Source organism: Pelmatolapia mariae, linkage group LG2 (genome assembly GCF_036321145.2).
Source record: "Pelmatolapia mariae isolate MD_Pm_ZW linkage group LG2, Pm_UMD_F_2, whole genome shotgun sequence".
Taxonomy (NCBI): Eukaryota; Metazoa; Chordata; class Actinopteri; order Cichliformes; family Cichlidae; genus Pelmatolapia; species Pelmatolapia mariae.
Window position 1 is genome coordinate 14730820 of NC_086228.1, and position 8082 is coordinate 14738901.

Here is an 8082-nt window from a genome sequence, read left to right on the forward strand (position 1 = left end):
TTTGTCACAAGACTAAAGAACTTGATCAGGTATGAGACCCCAAACAATCTTTGAGTACTTGCAGTGCAGCCCACTTTGATTTAAATGCTTCGTCCTCCAAACAGTAAGCATGAAGAGGTAAAAGATGGACAACTTTGCATCTGTTAAAAGCACTGAAAGAATGTGGGGAAAGCATGTCTTATAATGCTGTGTGCAGGAATGATGTTTACAGTAACCGTCAGACTGAAAGATGGCGGCTTTGAGGGGGAAAAAAATACTTTTGTTTAAATTCCTTGCAACGCTATCGGCCCCCCTCCCTTTCACTTCACTCTGGTAGTTACCTCCAACACATCCAGAAGTTCCCCCATTCCGTCATGGGATTTTGAATGTCTGGCCTGCTGCTTTTAAAGGTGGAAACATAGTGCTTGAAGTGTGACCCTGTTATGTGCCATTAACATAATGGATCAGCACTGAAGATGGTGCTTGTCTTTGGGGGGATGGAAGGAGGTATCTGTAGGATTTTGAAGAATGTTTTATGCCCTTTATCTTGTCTTCATCTTCTTTAACTGTGTATTGTCACTTCTGTAGAAGAATGATGACTTTACTGAAAGGAATAGAAACATGCAGCCAGAGTACATACATTTTACAATTAAAAATTGCACGTGCCATGAATAAAAACATTTAATTCACTGCTTCCTGTTTAAATCGCCAAAGTTCTGTCCTGCCAGTCACTTACTGCAAAGATTTGTTACTCTAGAGGACTGGGAGTTAAAATCAGCCTGGTAGATGTTTGAGGAATTTAATCAATGCAACTTTTGAAACCCTGCAAATTCTATTTATACAAGCAACAAGTTTTTCTTTTTTTTCATTCTGCATACTTCAAACTTGACCAAGCACAGCCAAAGTGCATCTGGGTATATTGACATTTAAACGAGAGCCGATGGTTTCCAACATGGCAGCCCATTCGCAATAAGGAGATGACATTTTTGCATAAGCCTCCCGCTAGGCTTTTCTCTGACTCAACCTTTGATCGTTGGAGGCTAGATGGTCTTGGAACTGGACCAATAACTTCAAAATGAAACATAGAATTCCCTTTTGCAAAGCCCAGCCCCTTTCCAAAGGAGGTGGAATCTTTAAATGCAGTCCTCCTTGCCAAGTAGTTTATATTCTATTATTAGAAAATCTCAGCACACTGAAAATGTGCACAATGGATACAGTATGACCAGAAAGCAGAGTCAACGTAGAGAAAAAACTTTGTGGTTCTGAATAAATTATACAAATTTTAGTGGAACAACCAAAAGTGGTCCGTTGGCCTTGAGATCAGCAACCACACACTTAACAATTAGCCCTGTCAACAGAAATTTTTTCTATTTGAGACATGAAACAAGTTTTTTCTCGATGAATATTACTGAAATTGTCCCTCAAGGTCAGTGAAAAACAAAACTCTGAAGCCAAATAAAACAGTATTCAACCTATAATATACCTTGTGTCATTAAATGTAGTTTGACATCACGTCATTTACTGTCAAAACAGGACTGTTGCTACCGCCCGTCTAACTCACGCTAAGCGCTAACCACACTTGACTGGACTGCCTTTGTGACTGTGAAATCCACAGGGGAAACCCTCTCTGTGATTCTCAAAGTATTTTTGAATACATGGCTGAGTTGTGTTTTTACAGGATTACAAATGTGCTTACTGTACATACAGTTTCTGGAAAGCCAGACCTCTTCTCTGTTCTCCTCATAACAACATGTGGCCAGCATGTTTTGAATAAGAAGGGTCAAAAATAAAGGTCAGTATGTATACTGTGTCAGCCTTATTATATTTTATTTCAAATTCATATGAGGTGAAGTTAGCACAGTGGTTAAAGTCCCTATCCACATTTGTGGGAAATACATTAACTAACTTAACTGAAAATTCTGTGGGGTTTTTTATATTGTGTCAAAACAAAAGTGTGAAATATCAAAGCTTACCCGGCAGTTTTAATACTACTGCATGTAATTGATGGGTTACGACATTATGTCACCAGTCACAGCATTTTAAAACTGCTAGCAGCATACTTGCATCTGGAACAGAATGTATTTCATTCCAACCAAAGCATATGTACCTATACTTTGATTTTCTTTCTGATGTTTTCAAAACTACAGTAGCAACTGATGGAATTACTGCTACAGGCGGATCTGTCAGGCGATCTGTCCAGGGCGCACCCTGCCTCTTGCCCTCTGGTAGCTGGAATGAGCTCCAGCTCCCCCCGTGACCCTTACAAGGATAGGCAGAAGAGGATGGATGGATGTATAGAATACTCTCTGCTTTTGATCCACCATGCAATGCCGTTTGGAAAGCATGTGATTGGGAACAGCTTTGTTTTTTTGTTTTTATTCTTCAAACCTTAACAGACCTGACTAGACAATGACAGTCACAGTGGCTGAACACCTAAAGGGGGGGAAACAGCAACACTGACAAAGCTTCACAACGCATACATAATAAGAGAGTAATAAAAGTTTAAATTTATTATATCTCTGCGCTACATTTTTCTATCTTTTGGGCAATGTTGCAGAAAAATGAACTTAAAGTGACTAACTGTGAAAACACATTTGAACATACATAATATGTTTTCTCCTCTCACATGGCCACAGACAGACTATACTAGTCAGTCCGTGTCCCTGCATCAGCAGATGCCAGGTGACACAGCTCATTAACTTCTCCTTTCCCCTATTATTTTGGCTCCTCATTGTCTTGAGATATGAGATGAGCCTTTGTTGAGAGTTTTGCCCCCTTTTCTCTCAACCAGGCAGGGCCCGTAATTAGTGCTTTGCGCTGGGCGTACTTTCTCACAGGGCTACGACACAATTAATCAGCACTTTCCCACCAATGGGCAGAAAATGCTTGGTTCTATCAAGGCCAAATTTTTAAGTTGTGACGCCTGTTTCCGGCAATGGAAATGTCAGGATGCAACAATGATTTTCAAAATATATGATGCAATCGGCGAAGGGGTCAACCAATACGCCAGGTCAAATAAAATGGATGCATTGTGCCTTTAGGTATAATCAAATAAGTTTTTTAATTGGAATTTGATGATTTGTTTATGTATGCATATGTGCCAAATTTTGGAATTAGTTTTGTAAAACAAAGCAGTGAGCACCCACCATTGATGGGTTTTTAAAATTCACCAGTGGTGATTGCCTGACATCTCAGAAGTCTGCTTATCTATTGTGCCACTGTTACTCCTGTATGAAGCAATGTTGTCTTGTCTTATCTACTCTCACATGATCTTTTCCCTAATGTCATTATGATTGTATCATCTTTTTATTTGATTTAATTTATGATCTTTGGTTATTTTTTAACCACTGAGCTGTCTTAGGCATTTATGTGAATGGTTTGTTTGCAAAATAGCAGTCAACACCAACAACCCAGTGCAGTGATTTGGGTGGGTGCATCTGAATCAGTGCTATACAGACAAAGGGAGAGATGGGTGAGAAGAATGTGGTTCCGGTTTGTTACACAGTACATGAAAACAAGCCCTCCAACCTAAATGATTATATTATTAGGTTGTCTGTCCTAGATATGATCCACAGCCAGTAGCAAGAGGTATACACCAGATAAAATACCGAAAATCATTGTTGAAAAAAAAAAACAAAAACAAAAAAAACTGTATGATGAGATTATTTTATGGTATAATTTAGTTATATAGGCATTAGCACAAACACTTAGAAATCTTTTTTTTGACTGCTTTGGGTTTAGGCACTAAAAACTAACTGGTTAGGATAAATCTTTCTAGAAGCAAGTCTAAAAACTTGAAAGTCATATTGGCAACAGTTCTGGGCTGTAACAATATGAAGCACCGATCTAAATAAATAAGGTAAAAAATATCACTTTTATTTGATAAGTGACTCCTTTTCAAAACAAGATTTAAAAAGCTTCTTTTTTTTCGTCAACATCTTCATGTCTTTGGCTCATGCACCAGAGCACTGAACAAAACACCATGCACCATTTATGTACAGTAAAACAAGATAGTTACCTACATTTTTAGTGTAATCATAAATAGATATCCTTGCCACCTCACAGTTTAAACTATGCAGTGTACACAACACAGTTTCCCAGGCTCAGTGGCTGATGTTAGTTGGCTTTTTTCGTAGAATTCTCGCATATGTTTCTGTTCAGGATACTTTGAGTATTATGTCGCTGCCTGATATTGTGGGTAGAGTTAGGAAAAGACAGTGATTTGGCTTCAAAGACATCTTTTTCAAGATTTTTACTACAAATCAGAATGCTTAGTTGTCTAGTGTTACTAGGGTCTCCACTAGAAATTTTACACACACTTATTTACATGAAGGTGTTCTCAGACACGATCTGGGTTGCTTTCTCTTATATCAGTGATTAAAAAGGATGATAGTGCACCTTTTGGACTACCTGTAGATACACGAGGGTGCCTACTGGCCATATCTATGTGTGTGATTACAACTGATAAGGGACATTCATTGTGATGATAACAGTCAAAGCGGGTAGTTTCTCTGAGGCTTTCAGCAGAAAGTCTCATCTTTTTCAATTGTTGTAGTAATCTTCCTCCACGAGTTCTGTTTCATCTGCGAATCCTTATGCTCCCGCATTGAGTGATTGAAGAGATGCCTGCAGAGGGGGGCCTGCTCGCAGACTTGTCACTCTAGCTTGTTTATTTTTTTATATACAACAACCCTACAGTGCACGCCATGGTCGAAAAACTGGGCCATGCATGGTCACCTGAAGCAGCACTAAAGCACACAGCAAGCATAAGCTAAGCTTTAAAGGCACAGTTAATTAATTTTTGTTTATTTATTAGAAAACAAATGTGATACCCAGAAATACACATTGATTAATGTGTAATTACATCTTCCAAAAAATTTATGTGGGTAGAATTAATTGAACAAAAATACAGCAGGTTATTGGTTTGTGGAAGTAGCCATGTTGCCCCAGCAACTTGAATACAGTGGCCAATATAAAGTTATTGTCACATTGTTATTCCCCCAGTCACGTTTTTGTATGTGACTAAAGACACCATATGTAGGACACCAAAGGTAAAAGATAAGAGAACTTGTTCGCGTGTTATTGCAAATTTTATTTAGTAGCTGCACCTGCAGACTCACGAAGGATTAAGGATCATAGGATCGATCTGAGAAGAAGTCCCTTTCATCAAAGAAGCAAAAATGTGAATGCATATTTATTTCTGATATTGTTGCAATTACGTATTCTCAGCAGATTAGACATGCAATACAGCAACAAGCTGTCTAAACAACAGCTGATTATAGGTGAAAAGCTAACGTTATGACACAGTTTCCCTCTGATAAACAGTTTGATCAAGTTCTAACATCATAACATCATATCAATCAGTTTTACAGCTTCCTCCAGAGAAAATACACATGGACACCTGAGATATTGACAGCTGAGGTAAACAGCGGACTGACAGCCCACACAGAACTCAGTTGACTGCAATCTTTAATCTACTGACATCTAGTGGTGAGATTTTACAAACTGTAACTTTATCATTGGAAAGATTCTAAAATCCAATTAGTGTTGAGAAACCAGTAGCACAAGCTTTCTTCATGTACATCTTATAGCGAGATGACAAGCAGAGACAACTCCAATTCCTAGCCAGATTAAAAGGAATATCAAGAATAATTGGTGACCAGTATCTATTCTTAGATTAATGATAATGGTAATGGAGAAAAAAAGGAAAAGGAAAAGAAAAGACTTGCGCTTCGACCTTTCACCTGAGGTCGAAACACAAGTCCTCTGCTGCTAATCTAACATATGTTTTCATGAGCCAAGACAAGCAACCCTGCCATGGTGGCCGCTCTCCAAAACTAATGATGTCAAGTGATTCCCTCTAAAAAAAATCCCTTTTAAAACAGAATGAAAGAGGCAGAGAGGGGAGGAAGTGCAGGGGCTCTGGGGGTCCAGCAAGGGGATAGAGTTGAAGCTGAGTGACAGGTTAGAGCAAAGAAAAAGACTGAAAAGACCCCTTCTCATTATCAAAAAACTCAACTTGTTTTGGCTAAAAGACCCTAGCAGCTACTTTCTCTGCCAGATCTTGCCCCTCGCCACTATCATATCACTGTACACAGAGAAAAGGGCTCACTTTTTATTTACGCCATCTTTATTGTCAGAATATTGCTTTTAATTGCTGTCCTGGATTCCCTGCTGCGGTATAGGACGAGTCTGAGACGATTACTCAAAGTAATGGAGCATAATGATGTCTCGGAGGGGCCCCTAAAGCCCAGGTCAGGGGTTAGACAATGTGAACATTCAGCTACTTAGCTTCCTTTGCAACTTTGTGACAAAATCTGTTTGCCCAACACCAATTAAGATGCCTCTCCGTGTGCTCTGGTCAATGGGTTTGACGGAGGGGGTCGTCCAACGAGTTGACATGTCCCTGAGCACGAACAAGCTGGCCAGTGTCCTCGCCTCAATAATTGGTGTCCCTTGCAACATGCCGCTTCCCAGGGCTGTCCTTTGTGTCCCCATGGCAGTCCTAAATGAAGGGAGTCAGGGCTTTAATGGGATTCCTGTTAGTTTTAAACAAACACAGGGCGACCCCCTACTGTTCAGCATGTTGCATAGAACAGCTGGGAGTCTACAGTGCTCTCACTTGGGAGCCTGCAACCCCCACGGGGGACCAAGAGGCCACTGCCCACTTGCCATTGTACCTCGAATGACGTCCTCTCAGGAGCTTGACAGTAATTCTGTGTTCACACTGCTAGCAGCTATGTTGGTGTTCTACTTTTCAGTGGCCTGAGTGCAAGGTGTGGTGCCAGCAGAGCCACACAGAGAGGCAGAGCGTCATGCAAAGCAGGTCCATAATTGGCTGCTTGAAGGAAAATGTCTACCAAAGGTTTACTGTCAGACAAGAAAGAAAAATGCCTGTAGTCAGTATGAGCATGGGCTCCAAATGCAATTGTGGGATGAATTCTCTGATGTCCATCTGACTCTACACAGACTTTCCCTTAAAGCGCTATAAGAGCAAGATGTTTTCCAAATATATGAGAATATTAGCTAGTTGTATGAACTACTGAGTGGGCTTAGAAGGCACAGATAAATTAGACCAAGAGATCTGGGGGTCCAATTTAATTTTCTATTTATCATCCTGAATAATACAGACTGGTACATTTATTGTATGGGCGACGTTAACCCCACCTGACATTTTGTAAAACAATTTGTGATCTGTTTAATGAAGCTGTTGACCACTTTTATTTGTTTAGTAACACATGCACAAAAATTTTAAATAGCAACGCTTCACAGTAAGAGAAGAAGAAAAGTAGAAGTAACAGCTAAAGAAGTGAGAAGCAAACAGGAAATGAAGAGGGTTCACCTTCAGAGTAAAAGTTGTTCCTTGCTGCTGAAACATGCATGTGTCAAGAGTCACAGCTTTACCTTTGAAGGTTATCACTCTATGTTTCTTGTTTTTTCATTTTTGAATTTCACTGCCACTTTGTAGGTAGTTGGTGAATATTTCCAGAAGAGTCAGCATCTTCCATGCAAACACTGGGCAAATGCATCAATCTGCTACCAAACAAAAGAAATCATAAGGAATTTTTGATGCAATACTGTATACCAAATTCACTCAGCAACTTTCAAGGACCTTCAAAGTTGGGTCCTTGAAAGTTGGGTCCCAATATAAAATGAAGCCCAATATACTGATGGGGTGGCTGTGGCTCAGGTGGTAGAGCAGATCAGCTACTGATCGGAAGGTTGGTGGTTCGATCCTAGGCTTCCCCAGTCTGCATGTCAAGTGTCCTTGGGCAAGTTACTAACCCCAAATTGCCCTCCGATGCATTCATCGGAGTGTGAATGTGTGTGAATGTAGTTATAGTTTGCACTTGTGTTTAGAAGTGCTTGCATGAGTGGGTGTGAATGGGTGAATGAGGCATGTTGTATGCAGCGCTTTGAGTACTCCGGGAGAGTAGAAAAGCGCTATATAAGAATCAGTCCATTTACCATTTTACCTGGGATCACTGAATGGTCTTGGGCCTGCGTGACTAGAGTTTTAGCAATCAATTTCACAGCAACTGTCAGCAACTGCCTGCAACCACAAGCAACCGCTCAGGGAATATTTATTTTTGCATATTGACT